The 26434-nt window shown below is 45.0% G+C and overlaps 1 protein-coding gene across 1 annotated transcript in view; it reads right to left on the reverse strand.

Annotated features, from left to right (window-relative positions):
* CMTM4 (CKLF like MARVEL transmembrane domain containing 4) overlaps positions 1 to 26434 on the reverse strand; it is a 659789-nt gene continuing 633355 nt past the window's right edge. The window contains exon 4 of the mRNA XM_069653104.1: positions 1 to 26434. This exon is cut by the window's right edge and continues 3966 nt beyond it. The gene's annotated coding sequence lies outside the window, so the exon portion shown is untranslated.

Genomic DNA, 26434 nt, shown 5'->3' on the forward strand with positions numbered 1-26434 from the left:
ATCGCTTAAACATGTCCATTTTTATTCATCAGGTTAACACAGTTATCAAAGATTAATGATTCAAATGTTACAGCTTTTTTCTAAATACAAAAATACTCAATAATCATAGAAATGGATAGTGCCATACATTTGTAAATCCAAAACCAATTTCAATTACAATGTGAAACAAGAAAAAGCCAAGAAAAAAAAACAGATAGTCACACCTTGATTTGGGAGAGCAACAAAACAAACACCTCATGAATTGTACTTATATACAACATATTTTGAAAGGAAAAAGTAATAGTTTAGCTAGAAACACAAACATTCTTTATTTTATAGAGAGACACGTGGCAGACAAATACAACATACACTTGATCAAATTACCAGTTAAACTGTGCCCTTCATTTCATACTTGAAATTTAACACATCCTGCAATGTTCAAGGCTTTAGTTTCACTTTTTCAACAAGACTAGAAATGAGATGCATAATTCCAACAATCTATATAAAAACAAAAACGGGCTTCACCTTTAGTGTGCATGGTTTGATTTTACAACACCAGCCAACACAACAAAAGCTCTCTGAAAAAGATGGGTTGGCGATGAGGCATTAGTGTCGACAAAAACATTTCAATCTGTTGCAACTATATTTGAGCATTTAGAATAGAGCTCTGCTTTTGGCACTAATAAACAGTTATCTAGCTTGGGTGCACCACTGCTTCATCGGTACAATTTGGTCAACAAAATAAGGACCTCAAACTGTGAGTGCGTCAGTTAAAAATATACCAAGTTTGCCGAAGGCCTTGCTTGAAAAAAAAATCATTACACTATTTCTTTAAACAAAACAATGTATAGTAATATGAGTTATAAAATACACCCCGTCAGATTAGAGACTGAATGTAAGAACAATCACAGTATGAAAGAAACACGGCAATACTGTGAAAACACATGGACCCTGTGTACTGCAAGATATATCAATGAAGTTACAAAAATATACCATAGTATAAGAAGTGGACATTGTCTAGCCAGAATTATTGACATTCATGATTGACAGTCACACATGGAAGGCACCCTAGGTGAAAAAGTTGCTTTGCGTTTTTTGTAAAAAGTACATTAAAAGACAGAATGGCAGGCAGTTAAGTGTTTAATAAATACAAGGTACACAATTATTATTACAGGTCCTCATATCATGGAAAGATTTCAACATATACAAAAATATTTGGAAGAGGAAGCTATGTGGGAAATAAACTAACATACACAACAAAGAATGTCACTTATTCTGTCAATTTTCCAGTCCTCTATATTTGGCATGGAAATGAATGAGAAACGTAACACTGGTTTCACTATGAAAACACAATTTATATGTTTCTATATTTAGTGTACCATGTTATATTTAATGTGTCTGCTTACACAATTTCAGAACAAAACCTCAAAAGGATCGAATCTGCCACATCTCAGATCGCATATTATATATACAATGAAAAATGACTTAATGGACAGACGTGGCCAACAAACTATAGTCACTTATACCCATACTAATAACACAAACCCCTCTTTGTAAGGGCATTTTCTCTATTCTATTGCAATTCCCCCATGGGAGCTGAATGCTCTTATTAATGAAGGAAAACCAAACACGAGGCAATGTACACCTGTAGAATGATACCAAATGTGTGATTGGATCCCACCCAATCCAAAATTAAGCTACTCATCGGAAGAGATAGAACTTAATAAAAAAGAACCTGTTTTAATTTAATACCTCCCAGCACAGTTCTCGACTTTTCATGAGGTGAAAAAGCTGCAAGCGACTAGCCAGGCATAAAAGCACTTATCCCAGCCAGGACTACCAGTTCTCCAAATGCGCACAGCAAGGAGTTCCCTATTCACCAAGAGAGATTTATCACAAGTAATGGCTAGGGGCAAGTTCTGCTTTCCATAGTGCTGTAAATAACAGATGTTACTATGATAATCAAAATGTATTTCTTATATAGCGCTATACACCCATAGATCTCAGACCACTGAAATAACTGAAGACATTATCCCACAGAGTGGTACTCAATTTATCAACCTCGGAAGGAGATGCTGAGTTGACCCTGCCGGGATTCAAAGCTGCCACAGTAGGCTGCTCAGATATATCACAGGCAAGCGCTTAGCACACTTTGCTATCTGATCGGCTTAGTTCAATGGCACTTAATTGAACAACCTTCAAAGGCTCATGGATTTAGTAGACCATGCTTGAAAACTGGTGAACTGGTAGAAGAATAGCGATCACTACACTTGGCTACTGGGTTGACACTTCAAGGGGGGTCAGTTAGAGGCAGACAAAAACCAGCAACCAAGTTCAGATTGACATGTAAGACTTGTTAAGTTTCTATGAAGAGAATTAATTACAGAGAAATTGCATTTTTTTGTCAGCTGTTTTTCTCCAATGGAATGTCTTGGGAGCGAGGGCGATACAGAGCTGGGCCATGCATATAAGTGGCATGTAATAGCAGAACTGTTAAAAATCAGAAGAAATGGAAATCCGGGATAATCTTCTCAAAAGGATGGCAAGAAAGCCACGGCATTGTTATTTTCATTAAGAACATGGGGTCGCCAAGATTGCTGTCCTACAACATCTGTGCTTGGACAATGTGCACAATGCCACAATACACTTCTGCCCTCCTTTTAATGTGAAATTATCTATGATTTCCAAGTGAAGTTAGGTTCAATGTGGAAAGAGTTATGCATACAGATTTAGCAATTATATCTACCTATGGTTAGGTGACGACAGAGCTTAAAACCGAACACAGCGGTTGAAGAGGACTTTGGATTGTAAAAAGGAAAATCCTTAGATCTTTTTAATCTGGCACTGAAATTCTCAGTGGAGGAATGTAAAATATTAATGACTTGAGAAAATTAGACTTCCCATACATCAAACAAAAATAACTTTGGCCCAATCTAATATGTAATTCACATATTAAAACATCTCAACAATGCAAACTATATGTAGTCATTGTGTTGTGAGAATTTGTTCAACCCCGTACTGGTCTTAGGATGCGTACAAGTTTGAAATAAATTGCACAGTTGTGCCCTCATGACATATACATACAATCTATGTTGGGGGAAGGATGGACTATTTGTGTGTCCCCAAGTACCAAGGAATGCATCCAAAATAATCTTTTTGGATGCATTAGTCTTGGCCCTGGGGTCTACTGCCCTAGGGTTAAATAAAATTGCCAGACAAAGCAATCATATTAAACAGGAAGGAAAAGGGAAAACTGGGTAGGAGAGGCCAAGGAAGGAAGGCAGCTTGGGAGGAAAGGTGAGAAAAGCTGGATACAGCAGTGTTTGAGGATGTACCGAGTCTACTGCATGAAGAAAGCATTTTGAGATCTGTGTTGGACTATCCAGAGAAACATGGGTCCTAGAATTAATACAAGTAAACATAGCTGCCTGCCAATCAATCTATCAGCTGGAGGACAATATGATATATATATGATAGGTTATTTATAACGTGCTTAATACCCTAAGGTTTCTAAGCGCATCCCGGGGATCGAACCTGTGTTGCTCTGTGTCGTCTTGCATCCAAGGTGAGCACATTGCAGATGACCTATCCTCCCGAGCCAATTGTTTATTTATTCAGTAATTAATGATGTAAAGAAGTTATTTTAGACATTTGTGACAAAGAAGGCAGGTGGTGATAACATGCAATGAAAAGAACAAGAAAAAATGAACTGAAGTAAACCTTTTTTAGTAGCCAGATAGAAGATCTAATCTGATATTGTTCCTAAAGACGGTCGAACACGCATTGGCTGAAACATACTGTACAGGTGTAGAGATTGATAGGCTTTAGAGCAGGGGTAAACATTTCAAGTTGCAAGCTACTATGTAACTGTACTAAGTCACTTTCCACCTCAATTCTATACATATACAAACAACACAATTTCTTACACACTAAGAGTTAATTATCATGAGCCAATGGCTCGTGACGAGTGCACATTTTGAGACCTGGTTTACATTATAACCCAGTAAAGTGGCGACAGACAGTTCTCTGCCCCTCTAGCTATTTTAGAGTGAAGGATCTATGTCCTTAAACCAGAAACAAGGTTATTAATAGACTGGGAGACAGTTGATTGGGCGATTGTGAAGTTTGATTTCTTATGGGTAGCATTTCTGGTGATTGTTATAGTTGAAAGAAGTTGCCACCAGGAGAAATCACAAACAGAAATTAGAGTAAAAATCAATTTATAAAGTTTGAAACAAATCTAATAAGGGAAGTGGCTTTGTTCATAATGAAATGCAATTTAGTAAATTAAGTGGGAATATCATATTGAGTATTTTGCTTCTAGTGTGTAAAGCATCCTACTAAAGAAGAAACGATTCAAATTGATAAACTACTGACAAAGGCTTCGCTACAAATCTTTCTAGGATTGCACACCAGTTTAGTTGCCTTACAAAATAACTTGCCCCAGAACAGTATTGCTAAACTCTGTTGATGGCCAATTGGAGTTACCAACAATTCATACAATGAAAAATGCTACTAGCATTGATCTAAAATCTGTATGAAGACTCCTCTGACACAAGGCTCCAAGATTGGAACATGACCTGTTTACATTGACCGCACTTAGAGTAAAATTCCACTTTTTTCACCACTCACTTTGGGACTGCCAGTATATCCACCTTGTCCCAAGAATCCACTCAAGTTTCTAATCCTACTCCCGGCTGGAACCTTAACATCGTGGTCATAAGGCTCATGGGTGCCCCCTTCGAGACTATGCACAAGGCCAGCCTTAAACATCCGACATATACACAGCTTTTCCTAAAGCCATTACTTCAATTAGGAGAGTCAGTGAACTGCAAGCTCCATCAGTACAAGACTCCTCTGTGATTATCCACAAAGACAAGGTAGAGCCTACGCACTCACCCTTGATTTTCACAGAAATGTATATCTAAATTTCATGTAAACCAGGCTAAAGAACTTCCTGTGTTTTTCCAGAATCCAACAAATGCAGCAGAGAAAAGTGTTCATACACTAGATGTGCGTAGAGCTGTCACGTTATACCTTCAAAAGACTCCTTCCAAAGACTAAACCTATCAGAAACACATTTTTTTTGTATCTATAGCTACAGGAAAAGAGGGGGATTCCATCTTTAAGATAACAATTTCTAAATGGATTGCCAACCGCTTCCAACTCTGCTATTCTCTTGCTAAGACAAGGTTGCCATTCAAGCCTAGAGCACACTCAAATCGGGGCACAGGGGCAATGCTAGTCTTCATAGCAAATGTGCCCCTAGGTGCCATTTGCAAAGCTGCCACTTGGAGTTCAGTAAACATTTTCACCCACCAATACTGTCTAGACACACATTTCAAGGGTGATACACAGGTGGGACAAGCAGTGTTGAACCATCCATTTGCAGCGCTGCCTTCAGACAACCCACCTTCTACAAGTACTGCTAGATAATCTATGCAAAGCATGGAATTCTAAGCAGATCCACAAGCCTTAGAAGGCATACATTACTCACAGTAATAGTATATCTGATGCTTGTATCTGCTTACATTCACATGCACCCACCCCCCCCCCCCTTGGAGTTGAAGGTTCTTGGGAAAAACAGATCTTTCACACCTCATGGTCTCTACCTACACTTCATACGGACACCTTACACTCCCTCTGCTCAGAACCAAATATCTGAGGGACCCAGACGCGTAAGGGATCATGGGTACAGTGGACGTCACACTAGGGATAGAATTACAGACACGCCCTGTTGACATCCCTTTTCAAACTTCGAAAACCTCATGTGCAATACTCTGCAGCTACGACTAGATGACGGCCTATGGAAAGCATGCGATTCTAAGCAGATCCACAAGCCTCAGAAATATATTTATAGGTTATCTTTTCAGCAATCTTTGTAAATAAGGTCGTAATTTAATAACAATTGTTATACATTAAAGAAAATGCAGGCAAAAACTATCAAGGACAGAGAAAACTAGGTTACATCAAGCATGGAATGCTATAGTAATTTCCTTGCCTCCCAAACCACTGCTTGAAGTAACTAGTGAAATGAATGATGGAGTTTGTCAAATAAAGAAAGTGGTGTATGACACATCCATATACCCTTGAGAATGCTTTGGCAAGAAGCAAAAGGTCATGAAATTAAGGTGCAAGCAATCTCTTCACGGTGCATGGCTAAGCTTCTGCACTATTGGAGAGGCACATATGTTGGATGGCCATTATGTAACGTGTTTTCCGCACTAAATTTCTTAGCTTCAAAGTTTCAGGATAACTGTGCCTATAGAACTATAGGGGTGTACAGATCGGCAATTTCAGCGGGCCATGACAAGGTGGAGAATAGGCCAGCAGGAGAACATCCGGCAGTTCTATGTCTCCTCAAAGGCATGAAATTGCGGAGACCGCCAGAGCCCAAATATGCAGTTCTTTGGGACGTCAGAGACGTGTTTCAGTTATTTCAGAGGTGGCCTGAGAATGACGCATTATCACGGTCGCAGTTGTCAGGAAAACTAGCCATGCTTCTGTGCTTCGTAGCCTGCAAGAGGGTATCGGATGTTAAGGCATTGGAGATTGATAGGAATATATTTAATCCAGAAGGAGTAGCTTTTAATATCGTTAAAATGACAAAGACCGACTCAAGAGTGATTTCCTATCCGTATTTTACAGAAAATAAAAACTATGTGTAGCGCAATGCATTAAGGATTACGAAGCAGCATCCGCACAGATTAGACCGCGCGGCGTAACAATTGCTTATAGCGCGTAGGAAGCCCCATCGTGCGGTAGCCTCAGCAACCATTGCAAGGTGGGTAAGAGAAGTGATGCACTGGGCAGGAATAGATTTATCCTTATTTGGTGCGCATTCGGCGAGAGGGGTGATGGCTTCTAGGGCATTTGCATCAGGAGTGCCATTACAAGATATTATGAAATCAGCCGATTGGTCCTCTGAGCCTACCTTTATTTGAAATATCAGATACTGGTTTAAAATAGAACGTCTTAGAGTGTTAGCAAGCTTTGAACAAGCATAATGCGAGCCTCCTGTCTTGTCATAGAATAATGATTGCCAATGCTAATAGCTCAGGAAAGTCTTCATCCTATTAAAGACAAGGAGGCGAGCATTATATCCCACCAAGTTTGATGAAAGGAATGTTTAAAATGAATAATGAAAAAAGAAATGACATCCAAATGTTTCAAAACATTCAAAATATGTGTAACATTTGAGTGCATTCCCACCCTCATGTGAATATTCTCTACTCTCTTAGGAGAAAACCAGAAGACTTTGTGAGCTTGTGCATCAATGAGCTGTTTTCATTTGAGCAAGTTGTCCCCGTTGGACCGTTTGAAGACGCCAGCTTCGGACCTAGACAGTTCCGGTGATACGAGTTGGACAGTTCAAGTGTTATGGAGTTAGTTTCAGATTGCAAAGAAAGAGGAATGGACCTGAGGGGGGAGAGTGTTTATACCATGACCTATGCCCAGATTGGTGGGAAGGAGGAGGTCAGGACTACAAAGGACCTCGGGATCATGGGACTAGTGGTCCTAAGAGACTTGGTGAAATTTTGTTCTATTAAGAAACTTGAAACTTTTACATTTGTTTTCCTAAGGATATGTAAGAAAAACTAAATCGAAAAAGTTAGTTGAACTTTTAAAATGCTGAGTTGGCAATATTAAAGAAAGTAAAAGCATAATGCTCGCCTCCTTGTCTTTAATAGAATGAAGACTTTCCTGAGCTATTAAGCGTGGGCAATCTTTATTATTTGCAACAGGATATGCTCATTTCAAAGACTGTAAACTCCATGCCATACCTGGGACAGGGTGATCTGATCCCCACCGTTTCCTCCCCTGGTTACTTGTAGACCCATTGCTGATAATTGACTGCCCTCTCCTGTTGTTGGATCCCCACTTCCTTGTTTCTCTGCTCCCTAACCTTGTACTTCCCCATATGATTGTAAAGCACTCTATTGCTTTCCAAAGCTAGGTGCACAATCAACAAATACCCTAATAGTGAAAATAATAATCATGCTTATACTTTAAGGCCTCAGTATTGAAAACTAACATGCAAACTATGGAACCATAAAGTAACACACAAAGCAACGCCTTCATGTATTTCTGCCTTATTTGGTGTGGGGAAGAGTGGCAGATCCCCTTATGGGTACAAAAGGTGTTCAGCCAAGGTGTACACACATACCTGCTGTTCGATGTTCATGTTAAGGAATTAAAATCATGCTCTACATGCAATAGGCCAAGATGCCCACACTTCGGTAAACGGTGTATTCTGCTTTTACTATGTGCAAACGGTGCATTATGATTGCTTATATATCCAACAAGCTGCCAGGTCTGATGGACTTTACTAGGCTGTATCTGGAGAAGTGATCCCATTTTGGTCTTACTGGAGCCAGCTAGGATACCTATTGCTAAGATCCAGAACACCCTAAATAAACCCAAAATACATACTCCCACACTCGTAAACATATCAAAATTAAAATTCGGGCAGCCCTTTCATGCCCACATTTTGGAATGATTATACGTTTAAAGCGCATGAACAAGAAACAGGTCAGAACCCTAAAATAACAAATTAGAACTTTAGAGGAGTATTCCGAAGTTTGCCACACGGAACATCTGGGAAAGTTTGAGGTAAAAGGTGCAATTTTATAGAAGATTGATCCAGTAGGTAGAGCTTAACAGAATTTAAAGAACAGTATGCAAAGTTCTCCCTCCTTCCTCTGCCAAAAAATATATATTGTAAGAACTATAGTGGAAACTGTATTATAACACATTTGACCAGTTCAATTAATGATTGACCCCATGTCAGTTTCCTTTATACCCAGATTTCAACATCATTGCCAGTTTCCAATATACACGGTTAGCACAGTTAGTATTTTTCTTGTTCCTCATGTAAAGCACTTTGGATTAAAGCGCTATATAAATTTAATAAAAGAAACTAGCTAAGATTTGTATTTGTATTTTAAGTCCACATGTTGACAGTTTTCTATTATGCCTGTTAGAACAGCATAGTCAAGAGGAGAGCAGATCACCCAATCTTAGGGTTGGCAGGAAGTAGAGGGGTAATTGGACATATGTTTTAGGACCACAGACGATAATGTCATGCACTGACTCATGAAAACAGTCCCTTCCTGACAAGATGTGAAGATATCACATGGCATTACATTGGCCAGCACAGAACCCTAGTAAACCCTCTTGGCTAGGAATCCACTCAGAATGGCCCACCTAAATGTCACCCCACAGGGATTCATTTGCACTTAGGAGTTGGGAATCTCTGTGTAAAGACCCAGTATTTGCATCCCTCTCTAGGTGTCAACAGGTTGGCGGGAGTGTGTGTAATCGCCATAATATAATGAATAAAATAATATAAATCCCCTGCACTGCACACCCCCGGGACACTGATGGTGTCACTCCGCATTGCTCAACCTGCACGTTGTGACAGCTCAATCGGCAGAAGTACCAAGTGAGCGCGATTTGCATTTCATAAATCTGCAGTCATGCACTTACTTCAGACGCCAAGAGATAACATGCTGCATTGAGCCAGAGCCCTCGTTTCAAAACAACTGGGGCAGAGCCTGGCAACACCCAGGGTGGTAACACAAAGTGCAAACAAGGCATGACCACAAAGTTCCCGAGTTTAATTACTCAGGGTTAGAACATCACAGTTGGATTCCATTGCAGGCACTTCGAACATCAGTGTCACTTTTCAACACGCACATTTCCTACAATACTGACAGTTTTGGTTATGCCAAGCTAAGTAAATATTTGCTAATGTCCATTATTGTTTCTAGTACATTATCTTCGGTTTATATTGTGCTCAGTAAGCACATCATGACTACCATTTGTTCTGCCTAGCACGGCCATGGCCCATAATAAACTGTTAGCATATCATGGCCAGATTCTAGTATACCATACAAGACATTTCTTTGAATTCACGTGCATTTGCATTTAGCACTACATACCAGGTTCCAGTTATGAACAGTTAGCACATCATGGCCAGGTTTCATTGAGCTCAGTATATTAGGAAAGCATTGCATTAGCACCAGATTACATCTGCCCCAGAACGATCAGTGTACAACAGTCCCCGTTAGCCCAGCATGTCTGGTTGCCAGAATGCAGGCAGCCCGCAGGGCTAGTGCTCATTAGGCACCATTAGAACAGCCTGGTCGGATTGGAATATGTCTAGTTTGCACAACATGGTGCAGATTCCACTGTTCCCAGGAAAGCATGTCCTGATTCGAATATGCACAGTTAGCACAGCAATGCCAACTTTCATTATTCCTACTAAGAAACGGAAGACCAGGTTCCATTAGGCTAATTTATCAAAGCATGGCCAGTTGTTATAAGGTCCAATGAATATATAATTCCAAGTAAGATCAGCAATGCTTTACACCAAGCTAGGACAGCACGGTCAGATTCCATTATTCACAAACAGAATAACACTGGAGTCCTTTCTAACCATTTGGCACAGCAAGTCTACAGTCTAATAAGCCCAAATGAAACAGCACAGAGTTATTCCATTACGCAACGATAGGGTAGAATTGAGAGACTCCAGTGGACCGAATTAGCTAGTAAGTCTGCATTCTTGTAGCACTATTAGCATAGCAAACCCACATTCATGTATGTGCAGTAACCAACATTAGAGCTGCAAGGCCTGTTTCCATTATGCCCAGTTAGAACTGCAAGGCAGAAAGCTCAGGTAAGCAGCCAGCACAAGTGCAGCGTATTGATGCTGCACTCCTCTCTCAAGTACCTGCATAGTGGCGAACCCTTCGACAATGAAGAAGTGGGTGCACCTTACACCCTGGAATTCGCAATTCAGTCGTGATGGGGCACAGACACAAGAGCGTGTGATCCCCGAACTTTCAACGCCTCTCTTTCACATTGGGCCCAAGGGTGTGGGTATTTCTCCTGATGCCTTCAGCCGGTAGCTTGGCACGAGATACCTGCACGCTCTCCCGCCTCGTTTTGTTGACACATGCCTATAAAGGGACTCTGTTCAGTGGCATAAGTATGTTTTCAAAGCAAGGGGAAATCTGTCTCAGCAAATCGGTTTACTAACATGAAACAATACCTTTCTTCTACAATGTGTGTCAGCAAGGAGCCAAAACGAAATAACAGTTCTGTAAAAACCTTTTCACACAGTTTACTTGCATGTCACTTCAGGACGGCACACGGATCAAAGCATGTTAAAACATTTTTTTTAAAAGCTGCCATAGACTGGCTTACTTAAGGACACAGTAAAAATACATGGTAGGGGGTGAGAGCAGGAGGGTACACACTAGGCCCTGCTTTTACTAGACAGTGCTATTCTGGTTGTAAACAATGTTCGGAAACGCCAATAGCGATTTCTTTTTTAAAAATACATGCCATCTTCCAATTGGGCATGGATAAACAATAACCGAAAAGCACAATGGCAAGTTAAGTGATGATCTTCACCTACTTTTGCAAATAGGCCGTAAACTAGCCCAGTGCATATTGGGTCATACAAACTCCCATGGGTTTGAACTGGTTAGACCGTGCAAGTGTTTAAGCAGCTTACTCAGCAGCAATTGAAATCTTTTCAGCAGCACAAGTCGGAACACACATAGTGGGCTTAGAATCATCTAATCATACAGATTTAGATGAATGGCCCTGGGACAGCAGCACGCAGACATGGGTACAGTCCAAGTGCTCTTAGAAAGTAAAAGAAATATAAAGCACAGTGACACAATGCCTTCATACATTAAAACAGTATTATAAGATTTCAAACCCACAGGGACTGGTATGCCTTGAGCTAACAAGCCCCATCTCAGTGTTTTTATGGCCAACACTTCAGGCAGTGCATTACAGCCATCCAAGCCTGTCGGACAGGTATTCCAAGAGGTGGGAATCCGGAATATCAGAGCTATAGATCCCTATCTCCCCAGCATACCTTATATATCCAGTAAACTTACGAGAATATAACTGATCTCTGGAGCAGGGTGGCAAGGAATGCAACGCCCATCACAGGATTAGCTCAGATTCCGTCCTTAACCGTTTCAAATCTGGTCTGAACTAACCTATGCTACAATATGTGCACTGGTATCTTTCTGATAGGGTGCATCATTATATAACATTTTCAAAAAATTCAAATACATCTTTTAAACAAACAAAACTTCAAACCATATTTGAGTTATGCTTGCTGCACCAACACATCGTTTTCAGACATTTATCTGGTCACAAAAATGTTGAAGCATTATGTTCTACTCTAGTGCATTTATAATGAAGCTACAACAGTCAAGGCCGTCTCTCAAATTAAGGTACATATGAATATTCTTTTATTGAACATGGACTGTATTTAATGGACTACTACGTAAGCAATGTCCCGTTTTCCCCAATGCAGGCATTTTTCTGTAGATTGGCATTTCCAACCTTGCAATAACTTGCCTAATGAACACACTCCATTTATGTTGAATGTGCTTCATGCCGCACTCCAACAACTGGGAGTGTGCCTGAGCCAACTCAATCTGAGGAGTATGAAAGGTTAAACGCTGAATTAGGAGAACAACGTTGAGACACGTTCTTAATGCCAGATGGTTAGAATGGAGACCGTGGGGGAATTTCAAAGCCATGGGGAAAGCACAGAGAAAGACCCTCCTAGATGTTTCCTGCAAAATGTGAGCATTCACAACAGAAGGGCAGAACTGGGAAGTATGGTGTGAATGGGGAACGTAGTGGGATACTTTATCTTGAAGGTTCTAGGAAGGCCTGGCGGATAATTGTGCACCTTGAAGTCAATACACTGCTGAGCCCACAACCAAAGCAGCCAATGCAAAACAGGAGCAATGTGTTCCTTTTATGAGATCCTAACAGCAATTTAGACTCCAAAATGTGGACTATTTGGAGGTGTCCGATAAGTAAGGCAAGTGCTCTGTGCATAGTGAGTACCACGGTCTAATCTAGCAGAAATCAAAGGCAGCAAATATGGTAGCTTGTTCAGCGGTAGATAGGAATGGTATATGACCAGGTGCAGTATCATTAGATTAAAAACAACAGACGTGGACAACAGAACTGACCTGCCGGGAAAGCAAAAGATCTGAGTCGGTCTTGAAAGCCTCATATTCCACAGAGGGATCAGGGGTAGGCCACACTGCCATTACCAAGGACAAAGGGAGCAATCCCAGCAATCATAACTGCTACCGCCAATCATCTCCTCACATTAAGCCAGTTTGAGCCCACCCATTCATCAAAGGCGATCAAAGATTCTAGACGTTGTTAGCAAAGGACTCCCTATCCACATGCAGCTGAAGGATGTGTGTTTTGTTGGCACAGGAGTAAAACATAAGACCAAAGTATTGGATAATTGTGGCCAGTGGGCGGGGCGTGGCTTGGGCAGCCATTGAGTAGGACGTGCTTCCGGAGCAGCTCCGGAGGATCCGACATATGATCCGTGAAAACTACCTACAAAAACGCGCTATTGGGTCCAGGGCTGACAGCACATGCATGAGAACGTGTGCTCTGCACACTGTATAAAGATCGAGTGAATCGTGTGTGGAATTCTGGAGGAATCCCTCGGCGCGGACGACTGCTGCTTGGTATATTGTTACACAAGATGGCCGACAACAAAGGAAACGAAACTGAAGCACCCGGAGCGGCAGAATAGAGATGGCAGCCGTGGGGAAAGAATGATGGCGGTGAGCGGAGACGAAGCGAAACCCCTGCGGCGGTAAGCCGTGTGCTTGCAATTGTGTCACGTCAGCCTGCGTGCTGACCTGGAAGGCAAGAGCCCTGGGGCAGCGGGGGTGCGAGGTAAGGGGCTTGCACACAGCGTCATGCAGTCCCGGTTCGCACGCAGCAGGAGCCCAGGCAGCGCACTGCTAAATGTGCGAGCGGAGCAATCCCATGAGGAACCAGACTGGGAGCACCAGGACACGGCATTGGAGAAAGGTGCGTGGCTACGAAATTCGAGGCAGAGTGAACCCTGCGCAGCGCCACTGGAAAAGATAGGCCGCGCCATGATAGACATATGAAGTGCTCACTCGACACTGACTAATGAGCAGAAAGCCGCGGTAAGAGGCGGTGGACGGTGCACAGCGGCTGCTTGAAGAGTACTACAGTGGCTGATAAGGGTGGAAAGGTCGGTTGGGGAGGCACACTGACGAATCGATACAGAGAAGCATAACGGAGGCCGCAGAATAATGGCGCGAGGGGCTGTGAGCAAGAACAAGAATAAGCAACCCACAATGGATATTTTCACCAAAACGCAACACTCTCCTGCGGCCATCGCGCCCAAAGGCTCGATGGCACCAGCGGAGGGCACTACAGTGACTGAAAACCATCAGATATTAGAGGCCATCACAGAGCTGAAAGACTCATGGGGGGTTGCGATGTCAGACCTACGCAGTAGGCATAGAAGTCACCCTGCTGAGGCAAGATGTCAGGGGGCTGGCAGAACCAACGAGCAGCCTGGAAAGTGCGGTGAAAACCAATACGGACACCAGCACCAACAACGCAAAGGAGATCCATGTACTTAAACAACAGGTAGCTAACCTGGAGTCTCGAGCGGAGGAAGCGGAAGGGAGAGCAAGAAGGAACAATATCTGCGTGGTGGGCTTGCTGGAGGGGAAGGAGGGACAGGACCCGACATACTACGTTGAGAACCTACTTTTACAATTGGGGCTGTAAAACTCTTGCAGGGATTTGCAGTGGAGCGCGCACACAGAGCCCTTATGAGGAAGCTGAGGCCAGGGGCCCCTCCCTGGGCGATAATCGCCAAAATATTGAACTAAAAAGATTGCAAGAAGATACTGGAGTACTTCCGAAAAAAGGTGGAACAATCGAAAGGGCTTCGAGCACCATCACGGCGTAATCCGGACTACACTATGTTGGTCCAGAGGCAACGGTACAGCTATGTGGCAATCAAAAGAAGGCTACGCGCGGCTGGGATAAAATATATGCTTCTGTACCCCACGAAATTGAAGGTGGTGCACAAGAGCAAAATGTATTTTTTTGATACTCCGGAAGAAGCAACGACGTGGCTGGATCTGCAAGGCTACCCAGAACGAGGCACGAAATTGGCCCAAGAGGGACACGATATGTGACTGGGATACGGTATGCATACTGTTAAGGCGTAGAATGAGCACCCCAGGGGTGCCTCGATGAAGAATAAGATTAATGGCCGTGGCTAAAGGAGGCTGATATTTTGATAGGATACCGCTGACTGTAACGAACTTGAAGGACTGGAATATAGTAGCGTGTACATATACGCAAATTGTGTAGCAATGTGTAGTTAACCCGAAGTGACATAGGAGCGGCAGAGCGAAAGCACCCTACCCCCCCGAATTATAGTTGTAGTAGGTTAGCCACTAGGGCGGCCTCACCCTGCAGAGCTTCGAGTACAGGCGAGAGCTAGAAAGAGCTAGATGCGGGGGAGCCTGAGATCCAGGGATGCAGCTGGGCACTAGTTGAGGGGAGTGATGTTGGGGAAGGGACGGGAGGTGGGAGGGAGGGGGAACGGGAAGTTTGGGGTGTTTTTGGTTAAGGGGAATTTAGAACATGAAACAAGCCTATACAGATTAGATTGGAATTTAAAGTCAGACTGCACCTGTGGGGGGAGGAACGGAAATTGTACAGGCCATGGGGGACCTTAAGATACTTACATGGAACGTGCGGGGGCACAACAGCTACTTAAAGAGGAACAAAGTTATGTTGTACCTGCGCAGGCAGAAAATAGATATTGCATTGCTGCAGGAAACCCACCTTACACGAGAGAGGATGGACACGATTGCTGGGAAGTGGAAAGGAGTGCTGGTGGGCTCATCGTACTCTGCTTATGCGAGGGGAGTGCTTATTTGGGTGGCGCCACATGTCCCTTTCAAGCGATTGCAAGTGGTGGCTGAGACAGACGGGAGGATGGTTATACTGAGGGGACTGGTGGAGAACAGGGAGATAAGCTTTGTCAATACGTATGCCCCGAACCAGAACACAGCGGCGTACATTAGAACATTATGTGCTAATTTGAGCGCATGCGTAGGAAGCGCGATGATCTGGGGAGGGGACTTCAACTGCGTACTGATCCCGAGGGTAGACAGATCGGATGAGAAGATGGATAGACCGGACCCTGCAGCCAAAGCGTTACAGACATTGATGAGTGACTTTGGTTTGGAGGATGCATGGAGAGTGAGGCACCCCCAGGAAAGGAAATATTCACATTATTCTGCCCCACAGCAGTTATCCACGAGGCTGGATTATGTCTTCACATCACCTGAAATGATAGCAGAGATCACACAAAGAGTACAAAGCCAGGGTCCTTTCGGACCACTCGCCCCCGATTCTCGCATGGAAATACTGCCACCCGAGAGTGAGGATCCTGACATGGCGCCTACGAGCTGAAGTGTTGCGACACCCCCTTTTTAGGGAGGACTTGAGGGAGGAGATTGTAAATTATTTTGAAACAAATACTGGGAGCGTGGATTCGGCGGGAACACTATGGGAGGCTTTTAAAGTTGTCATGGGGGGGGGGGTAGCCATAGCAAAATCCAAGGGTCTACAAGGTGGGGTTTTAGCCGAACTACAGCAGACGGAGGAAAAACTTGAAGAGGCTTTAAGGGGCAAAGACGATACAGCAGAGAAGCTAGAATTGACAATTAGGCTACAGCAAAAATGTGCAGAATACTGGGATAGATGGTGTAACCTCAATTATAAAAAATACGTAGAGAGACAGCATGCGGGAGGTGATAACCTGGGGAGACTTTTGGCGTGGTTCTATAAGAGTGAGACCCCCAGAGTCACAATCAGGACTATAGAAAGAGAAGACGGTAGCGTAGAGGACACCCAGGAGGGAGTTAATCAAGCGTTTGTGGATTATTATAAGGTATTATACGGAGACGAAGGGGAGAGTAGTCGCGCTATGATGAAAGAAACGCTTGAGGACATGGGGTTGCCCAAGATAAGCGAGGAGGAGAGGAACTAGATACCCCGATTACCTTAGAAGAATTAGGGGAGGTGGTGAAGCAGCTGCCTACTAGTAAAACCCCAGGGACAGATGGACTCCCAAGTGAGTTTTACAAAGTATACATGGAAGAGGTCCTCTCCCCACTGTTAGAGATGTTAAACGAAGCGTTCGAGACAGGAAGTTTACCGGAGTCACAGAGAGGCCGTCATAATACCGCTCCCCAAACCTAATAAACCTGGGCACAGCTGCGGTTCCTATAGACCCTTGTCGATGCTGAATCAAGACAGCAAGATATTAACTGCTGTCTTAGCAAATAGACTGAAGAAGGTTATTGGCAAACTAATACACCCGGATCAAACGGGATATGTCCCACATAGAAATATTACCAATAATCATAGGCGACTCCAGAGAATCATTGAGTGTGGCAGAGAAAGATGATGAAATGGCAATTGTGTCTTTGGATGCAATCAAGGCCTTTGACTCAGTTAAATGGCCATGGCTGCTTGCGGACCTGAAGTACTACGGGTTAGGGCCTGGATATGTAAGGTGGCCAAAAATATATAGCGAACCGCTGGCTAGAGTTAGGACAGGATCTGTGATATCGGAAAGGTGGCAGCTCAGCAGGGGTACTAGACAGGGATGTCCGTGGTCTCCAATGCTCTACATACTGGCCCTGGAACCTCTAGCAATATATTTCAGGCTGCAATATGACACCATAGGCATCGAGGTGGAAGGGGAGCGGCATCTGATCTCCCTATATACAGATGACATGCTAATGTACTTGCGATTCCCAGAAGAAAATCTCCAGTACATCCTAGAAGTGCTGGAGAGATATGCTGTGCTGAACGGTATAGCAGTGAACCCCCAGAAGTCCAGCATGTTCCCATTAGGGGGGTACATGGGGATTCCATCGGAGCGACTACCTGTATTGCAAGTACCATGGGCGGTTAGCACATTTTGGTACCTGGGGATAGATATATACCACACTGTGGAGGAGGAGCATAGGTGCAACACAGAAGTAGCCATTAAAAAAATTGAGAAGTGCATGCAATTTTGGGCAAAGCTACCCTTGGCGATGATGGGCCGGGGAGCAATGCTAAAGATGGTGGTTCTGCCAAGGCTCCTGCACTACTTCGAGAATATACCGTACCCGATTCCCAAGAAGTTCTTCACCAAACTAAATAGCATGTGTAGGGACTTTTTGTGGCATGGCACGCGAAATAGAGTGGTGTTATGGAAGCTACAGAACTTCCATGAAAAAGGAGGGATAAAACTGCCCAACTATGAGGCGTACTATGTGGCAAGCCAGTTACAATATGTCGCCAAATGGCTCTCTGACGAAGAAACCTCAGAATTTAGGCTGTTTGGGCGCGATTGTGCACCTTTTTATTCGAAAGAGATGTGGGTACCCAGGGCGGAAATGGTGGGGTGCCCTAAAATGATGCTACTGGGGTGGAAGGTGTGGCGCAGGGCATGCCAGATGATGGAGAACCCGTCCCCATGCTCTCCGCAGATAACACTGGTTGCATTAACGGGAGCATACGTGTAGCTACGAATGATACTCGGGAACCACTGGGAACCGGCTGGGGTGGCAACAATGGGTGACATTTGGCGAGAGGGCTCTAGTATTACTTTTGAGGGGCTGCGGGAAAAAACTGGGTTGCACGAGGGCCAGTACATTACGTATTATAGAATGGTACAGAGGATTAAGAGAACATGGCCTGAAAATGTGTTGGAGGAAGAATCAGATGCCACCATAGATATGATATACGACATAGCTGAAGGGGGCCATGAGATTTCCAGATTGTATGAAATGCTGATGTCTAAAGTGGGGAAGGAGGTCACGCAGTTGAGACTAGATTGGGAAACGGAAGTTGGAGCCCCGATGGAAGACGGGATGTGGGAACGGGTGCAGGGGTATCATAAGGTGGTGTCTAGAAACGCGAGGCTGAAACAGATTCAACTGTACATAACGCATAGGGCATATATGACGCTTTGGAGGATATCGAGGTTTGAAAATGCAGGACGGCAAGCATGCCCCAAGTGTGATGAGGAGAACGCGGGCATGGTGCATATGCTCTGGTCATGCCCGATCATAGAACGCTTCTGGAGGGAAGTGAAAGGGAAACTGGAAAAAAAGGGGATCAAGATTGTAGTGGATACAGTGTGGGCCTATCTGCTGGGGGGGTTCCCAAGACCACAGAAGCTCAGGAACGTGAGTAAGCTGAGGAATCTGGCTTATGTGCTTGCAAAAAGGAGAATTGCCATGGGATGGAAGACATGCCACCTGCCAAACGTGGAGGTGTGGTGGAGAGATTTGCAAAAATGGGCGGAAGCGGAAACCATGGTATGGCAAGAAGCGAGTAGCACAGGGGGAGAGGAGGAGACTGAATCCCTGATGGCCTGGAAATCATTGATAGCTGAACTGTTTGGGTCAATAGGTGACCCGGCGGAGCCTGTAGAAGGAGACCGTACCACAGGATGCGGAAACTGAATGTTTAAAGCAATAGACTCAGAGGGGGGTGAGATAAGGGAAGTAGTGGCTAGAAGTTAAGAAAGTGTAATGAAACTGTTGGAACATGCACTGTTTGGTTTGTATTGTTTGGTTGTGTTTATAACTCAAAATGTTTTTTTTTTTTTTTAAAGTGTGGCCAGAGGGCAAATATACACATTAAAGAGAACTGGAGAAATCGAAGAGTCGAGATGGATGCAACACCACAGAGTATGATCGAGAAAGAAAGAACAGAACGAGCAGAGTGCCATACCAAGAATGCTCTCCTGAAGTCGAAGTAGAAATAAACAGCCGGCAGTGTCAAAGGAAAAGAACAGCTGAAACGGAACCAGGGCTGCCACATCACCTACATCAGCTGCCATGTAACGATCATCAAGATCTGCCATAAGAACAGACGTGGGGCCCCTACAAGAATGAAAACCAGCCTGCTGAGGGTTGAGAACATCACAAGAGGAAATGTGTTGACTGAACTTGCAGGTTGATATACATTCCAGAACGTTGCCCACGAAGAGTGGCAAACAGTGCCAATCGTTAACAGGGTGTAGACTGTCTAGTTGGCCTTTCATGAGACGGGTTCTCAGACAAGTCAAAGGGATCTGTTGTGCAGTAGAGGAGGGGTTAACAATCTGAGTGATAGAAGAAAGCAAGTCAGATAGCTGATGCGTAATCGCTCCAGATGTCAGCAATTGAAAGGAAAACCACTATTTGCAAAACGAAATTGGACATGGCTTTCTCAGTCTAGACGGTTTAACAGAAAGTTACTCACTGTACTGACTTCAGTACTCCCAGGCCAGAGTCCCCCTACCCCGGTACTGTATGGGCGTGCCAGCATGGAGAAAAGGGGATGGGAAGTTGTAAGGAACTACCAAATTCTAGAAACCGAGCAGAAGCAGTCTAATAAGCATAAGAGCAGTAAAATGCAATTGAGGAGCGAATTCTAGCAAACGTGCCCACAAATAAAGCAGTAGCATATTTGCAAAGCTCCACAAGAGGAACAGCATTGCTCATAGCAGCAGAAAGGTTAAGGTTCTTGGTGACCGTAAAGATTTATTTTTGAATATTGGTACAATTTAAAATCCTAGAGGAAAAATGCATCTTTTTGGCATAAATAAAATACCTTTTTACGAAAGTGTAAAAGGACTGCACACAGTTTCTGCAGCATCTTCATAAGACATAGGCAATGTGCTTTCTAGATTTCTATTTAGTTACTTCAATGCTTTCAGTTCAGGAGTGAACCACTTACCTAATTTAGGATGGCTATTTATCAATCAGGACTATATTGTTTATATATGTCATAACGCTATTTTTACATCTCAAGTCATCCATTTCCTGCTCTGACTCATGTGTGAATCACAGCAGTAGGCGACTGATATATGCGTACTGATTCACATATCGATTCGTAAGATTCTGTATCTTCATATTTTAATTGAAACGCAGTTCACAAATCATTACAACCACTAAAAACATTGATTTTAAATCGACAGTGATCTGAGAGGAACATGTGTCAGGAGAAATGTGCCTGTTCAGAGATATTTCACATAATTATGCTTTACATGTCTGCAAAAGGTAAATGTTTGTATTCCAGTTTTTAAAACGGAGGTAGCAACACATTCCCTTTGCCAATGTGTTGGATATTGAACGGGACAGCAGTGTATGCAGGGTTCAAAATGGAGGAGAGCTGGGAGCGTTTTAGCTCCAGCTTGTAGGCTAGAAGAGCCTGGTAAGCTTGAAACAAATAGCTACCAGGAGCTACTTTTGGCTCCTGATGCTGAACAAACATCTATTTGAAATTAACTCTTTGCATTTGGGACGGTATATAAATAAACATTAGGGCGCATCTATACGCCATTTAAAGCTTAAAGGGTGATCTATAATGGCCAAAATGTTACATTTGCAGCTTATGCTGAACTCACATTTGTGGAATACTTGCTCCTGGGTACCCAGTGGTAGCTCCTGCTCTCTGGTTAATGTCGGATACCCAGAAGCTGCTTTTAGCTCCTGCTTATCCAGTCATTATTTTGAACCCTGGTATGTCTATTTAATGTCAGACTCTTGGTTGCTAGCTTTGTATGGATAACAAAGCATTTTGCTGCCCACAAAAGGAGATTTTTGGCTGAGCACGTACAGCTATAGTAACTATTGGAACATTGATACCAGCAGGAAATGATGATTTGTTGCAATACCTTTCAGTGTTTATCCATGAAAGAAACTGAACATTTAAAATCTGTAAGTAGCACAAACTTTAGAACCTACAGTTGAGTAAGGAACAAGTTACTTACGTGTAACTGTTGTTCTCCAGCATGGATTCACATGCTCATGAATATTCCCTGTCAGGCAGTGAATCCTCTAAGAAAAAGGCAGTATTGCTTTACAACTTGAACACCGCCTTTCTTCCTGTTATCCAATCACTGTAGACCAGGTCATACTGCACCCATTCAATGACAATTGTCTCCTGGGTCTCCTCTTAGGCAGCCATCTTCAGATTTGAAGCACCTGAGGTGCCAGTATGAACCCAGAAGAGCCACAGCAGGGATGGAGGGAGGGTTCGCATGTGAATCCATGCCAGACCCATGCTGGAGAACAAGAGTTACAGGTACGTAAGTTGTTCCATCACCAGCATGGGGTCTGGCATGGACTCACATGCTCATTAATACGATTATACAGCAGTACCACACATAAAACCATGGTAGATGGCAAGGCTCAACAGAAGTCACCTTAAACAAATAGGTTGTGCAGCACCGCTTGGCCGACCCTGGACTCCTTGCTGGAATCCCTTTCGACAGTAGAATTTCCTGAAGATATGCACTGAACTCCACGTAGCAGCCCTGCAAATGTCCAGCAGGGGAACACCAGAGAGAAACACTGTCGTAGCAGTGATGGCTCTGGTGGAGTGGGCTCTTGGTCGGCCTGGAAGGGGTCCTTCGGTCATACGATGACAGTGCATGATGCAGCCTGAGAGCCATCTGTGTAGGGAAGCCTGGGATAGGGCTTTCCCCTGATTAACAGGACCAAAGTTCACAAAGAGCAAAGACGTCTTCTGAAAATCCTGCGAGCGGGCTACATAGAACTTCAAGGCACGAGCAACATCCAGCGTATGCAGTGACCGTTCAGCAGCCGAAACAGGATTCGGAAAGATGACTGGCAGTACCACCGGTTCATTAAGGTGAAACTCAGATGGAACTGTAAGCATGAAGCAGCAGTGAGTGCGGAGCACCTCCCTAGTAGGTTACAAATATATGTAGGGAGCTTTGCAGGAGAGAGCCTGAATCTCCCCAATCCGCCTGGTTGAGGTGCTTGCTAATAGGAACGCAGCTTTCCAGGAAAGACACTTGAGAAGAGCACGATGTAAGGGCTCAAATGGAAGTCCCATGAGCTTGGTGAGGACAACATTGAGTTCCCATGCTGAGGTGGGAGCTTTTACTGGAGGGAAAGACAAAGAGACCCTTCATGAATTCCTTGACCGGTCTGACACCATAAGGATGGCCTTGCTGGGGACTGGGTGCATCGGGAAATTGCCGCTAGATGCACCTTGATGGAGGCATGGGCCAAACCAGACTTGGCCAGTGAGAGCAGGTACAGCAAGAGCCGAGTAGCGGTGACAGGCAGTGGCTTGATGTCCCGAGTCCTGCACCACATTGTGAAGCGTTTTCATTTGTGATTGTGGCCTTGGGCAGAACAGCTTTACATTCCACCGGCAGGTTGTAGTGGGCAAACGCTAAGGCTGCAGGAGCCAGGTCGTGAGGTTCAGGGACGCTGGATCATGATGCAGGATGGTCCCGCCTTCCCTGGAGAGCAGGTCTGGAAGAGGAGGCAGCCTGAGGGCCGGTTCCACTGATAGGTGGAGCAGGTCTGGGTACCTTATGTGGCAGGGCCACGCTGGGACGATGAGTATCATTTTGCAGTGGCAACGCTTCAGTGTGCTGATGACGTGTAGCAGGAGAGGAATCTGAGGAAAGGCATACAGGAATTGACCCTACCATCTGAATGAGAAGGTGTCCCCCAAGCTCCCTGTGAGGAAACCTACTGGCGAACTACTTGCATTTGGAGTTTGCCGCTGTGGCAAACAGATCTATCTGTGGATACCCCCATCGGCAGAACAGGAGCGCTGCTTAATCCTGCTGCATCTCCCATTCGTGATCAGGCTGAAGAACCCTTCTGAGGGCATCTGCTATGGTGTTCTTTATGCCTGCCAGATGAAAGGGTATGAGGAACATGTTCTGAAGGATTGCCCAGTGGCATAGGGTCTGCACCTCTAAGGACAGAGCAGGGGATTGGGTCACGCCCTGGTTCCCGATGTAGAACATCGTGGTGGTGATGTCTGAAAATCCTTACCACCAGACCCTTCAGCAGAGGCAGGAACAACTTAAGGGCCCAGAAGATGGCCCGAAGCTCCAGCATATTGATGTGCAGACTTTTCTCCTGTGGCAGCCAAAGGCCTCTGGCGTGGGACTGTCCAGTGTGGGTACCCCACCCATCCGTCTAGCAAGGCATCCGCAGTGACTGTTGGACCAGAAAGGGAGGCGTCTGAATGGGGAGCCCTGAATAAGGTCGGAGTGCATTCCCTAACATTGGATGGATTGCCGGAACTCCAGGTTGAGCATCAACTTTTCTGTCCAATTGACCGTGGCCTCGTGCCACCTGCAGTCTAGAAACACCTGGAGCGGCCTCATCTGAGGACTGCAGAACGGGATCAGGTGTATGCAGGAGGACATCATGCCCAGCAGTGATTTGAATGCTAGGATGGTTGCCAATCTGATGGTGGATATATGAGGCACCTTCCACAGGATGGCCAGCACCTACTCCTCCGAGAGGAAAGCTAGAGTCATCGTATCGAGACGTGTCCCCAGAAACAGAACGTGCTGCAATGGCGTTATGTAGGATTTCAGATAATTGATAGAGAATCCGAGCTCTGTTAGCAGGCGTATGGTGTGTGCTGCGTTGCTAGGAACATGACCGAAGGAGCCAGTCGTCCAGGTATGGTTAGATGTGTATGCCCTTGAGAGGTAGATGCGCCGCTGCTGGGCAAGCACTTCATGGTCACCCTTGGTGCCAACTTCAGCCCAAAGGGTAGCGCCTTGAACTGATAGTGACACCCCAGAACTAAAAAGCATAGGAATTTCCGATGTTTTGGGTGAATGGGGACATGGAAGAAGGAATCCTCCAGATCGAGAGCTGTCATGAAATCCCCTTCCTCCAGTTGGCCGAGCACTTGACCATCCTGAATTTTTGGGATTTTAAGCATTTGTTGAGCCATCTTAAGTTTAGGATTGGTCGGCACCCACCATTCCCCCACCTCCCGCCGTCTTCTTTCGGACTAGAAAGTATCTAGAGAATGCTCCGGAGTCGCAGTCGGATGGATTTTATTGCACCCTTTGCTAGCATGGCTTGCACCTCCCGGAGCAGCTGGCCCATGTGTTGTTCCTTCCTCGTTACAAGTGGAGTACAAGGGCACTTGCGCTCAAACTCTAGCGTGTGTCCTTGTTGCAGAGCGTCCAGCACCCATTCGTCTGTGGGGATGTTCTTCCAGGTATCGACGAAATTTTACAGTCGGCATCCCACTGGGGTGCAGAAGTGGGGACCTGGGCCAAGTCAGGCCTGTTTGGTTGTTTGCATCTTCCCCTGCAGCCGCTGACAGCGCTGCAAGCCTCCCCCAGCAAACCTGGAACTGACCTCTGTATGATTCCTGCGCCGTGGAGCAGGAGGGCTAATGGTAGGCAGTGGAGGTGTATCCCTTGGAAGATCTTCCAAACTTGTTTCTGGAGGACCGAAAGGAAGAAGAGCGGCATTGCTGTAGGGTTCCTAGGGACCTCTATGTCTGAGTCGGTCTTGAAGGCTTGTAGTGTCTCATCCACCACCTTTCCGAAGACATTATCCCAGTCGAAAAGGCATATCTCACCACTATGGCCTGGACGTCTGGTCTAAAGTTGGTTGTCTACATCCACTCTTTGCGCCGTAGTGCCTTACCATTCTCCATTTGGCGGAAGCTGAAATCTGGGACACCCAAGGACACTGTGATGGCCTGAACGAAGACCAACTCCCCCTTCTTCAAACAGGGCAAGAGCTTCTGTCCTCTTGTCGTCCGGCAAGAACTTCAGGAGTGGGCCCAGTTTAAACCATAACTCCCTATCATACGGGGCAAGGATGGCTAGAGCATTGGCAGCCTTGATGGAAGACGCTGAAGTATATATGATGCGTTTCCCAGGCACATTCAGTTTCTTCCCCTCCTGATCCAGCAGGACCATGGACTTGGAGGCTGGATCTACAGATAGTTTGCTTGTTGCTGCCGTAGACCACTGAATCCAGGGATGGCTGTGAACTGGGACACTTGGCGGCAAGGTGCGGCACCCTGTATTTCTTCTCCAGCCGGTCCCACTTTGCTGGTGCAGAGCTTGGGGACTTCAACAAGGTGAGGCCTTCTTCCTATACCTCGCCCAGTAACGGGATAGACAAAATAGTATTCCTGGCAGAAGCTTATCTTTGCTAGAGAAAGCCCTCTTTCTTCTTCTCTGGTACCAAGTTAAACATGGTAGATGCGGTTGCCATCATGGAATGACCCAACTTCATCTGGAGGTGAACCTCTGGGGGTATCATCTGCACCCACTGGCTCCCCATCGGCTGGCACGAAGTCGTCAAAGTCGCCCATGTCCCTTGTGCCAGTGTTCGCAGTATCTGTGTACGGTTCATCGCCTCGAGGTGCCGAGACAGGCAGTGGGGTCGGTGGAGGCCTCGGGGTGGCTAAGCGATCCCTGTGCTGAGGTCTTTGAAGGCTGTACCTGGGGGTGCCCCCTGATGGGCCAGCTATAGGTGGTAGCCGCTGCTGTATCTCCGAGAGCAGAGAAAAAATGCCCTGGGACGTATCCCTTGGAGTTTGATGTGGGATTCCTAGGCCCACCGGAGGACTGCTTTTGAGCGCCTCAAAGGGCTTGTGTGCCTTGGCGACCCCATGCTGTAGCCACCTGTGTCCAAGCATTCCTGCCGTACTTCATCGTCAGAGCTAGAATAAATGGTCAAATGACCACCGGAGCTCTCGATCCGAACTGCTGCCC

This window comes from Ambystoma mexicanum, chromosome 1p (assembly GCF_040938575.1).
Source record: "Ambystoma mexicanum isolate Mex_15411 chromosome 1p, UKY_AmexF1_1, whole genome shotgun sequence".
Classification (NCBI taxonomy): domain Eukaryota; kingdom Metazoa; phylum Chordata; class Amphibia; order Caudata; family Ambystomatidae; genus Ambystoma; species Ambystoma mexicanum.